This window comes from Otolemur garnettii, unplaced genomic scaffold (genome assembly GCF_000181295.1).
Source record: "Otolemur garnettii isolate 467f Iridium unplaced genomic scaffold, OtoGar3 scaffold00039, whole genome shotgun sequence".
NCBI classification, from domain to species: domain Eukaryota; kingdom Metazoa; phylum Chordata; class Mammalia; order Primates; family Galagidae; genus Otolemur; species Otolemur garnettii.
In genome coordinates, this window is record NW_003852434.1 from 3,359,048 (window position 1) to 3,360,140 (window position 1,093).

The following is a 1,093-nucleotide window of genomic DNA, read 5'->3' on the forward strand; positions in this document are numbered from 1 at the left end:
CCTAGTTGTGGAAAATTTTGTTGAATGATGTAGCTTTGATTCAGGAAGTAGTCCATTCCATGGATATGAATATTAATTAGAGCATGTGCTAGGTGATGGGTCATACCAATCACAAAGGCAGGCCTCCTGTTGTCATGAGATTCCAATGTGGTGGCAAAAACAAGCAAGTAAATAAAAAAAAAAAATTGTGGGCGGTGCCTGTGGCTCAGTGGGTAAGGCGCCAGCCCCACATACCGAGGGTGGTGGGTTCAAACCCAGCCCCGGCCAAACTGCAAGAATAAAGTAGCCCGGTTGTGACTCTACCCAGGGTGATAAAGTGAGAAGAAAAAAAAAGTAAATAAAAATAATAAATAGTTATTCCGATGAGCACTTTCATTGATTTATTTCCTGAATAGTGACAGGTTATTTTGAAACTCTGAAATCCATATTAATTTCTTGGCTCAGCACCTGTAGCACAGTGATTACGGCACCGGCCGCATGCACTGAGGCTGGCGGGTTCAAACCCGCCCGGGTCAGCTAAAAAACAATTACACTGCAACAACTACAACAAAAAATATAGCCGGGCGTTGTGGCGGGCGCCTGTAGTCCCAGCTACGTGGAGAGCTGAGGCAAGAGAATCGATAAGCCCGAGAGTTTGAAGTTGCTGCTAGCTGTGATCCCACGGCACTATACCGAGGGCAACATAGTGAGACTCTGCCTAAAAATAAAATTAATTTTCTTATAATAAATAAAGAAAAAAGTGCAATAGCCATTCCAGTAAGTTGTTTTGTTGTTTTTTTGTTTTGTTTAATAGAGTCTCACTATGGCACGCTCTGTATAGGGCTGTGGCATCACAGCTCACAGCAACCTCTAACTCCTGAGCTCAAGCGATTCTCCTGCCTCCACCTCCCAAGTAGCTGGGACTACAGGTGCCTGCCACAACATCCGGCCATTTTTTGGTTGCAGCCATCATTGTTGTTTGGCGCCCTGGGCCGGATTCCAACCTGCCAGCTCAGGTGTATGTGGCTGGCGCCGTAGCAGCTTGAGCCACAAGCTCAGAGCCTATCATGCAAATTCTTAAATTACATTTTTAGCATACTCCATGAAATTCCAG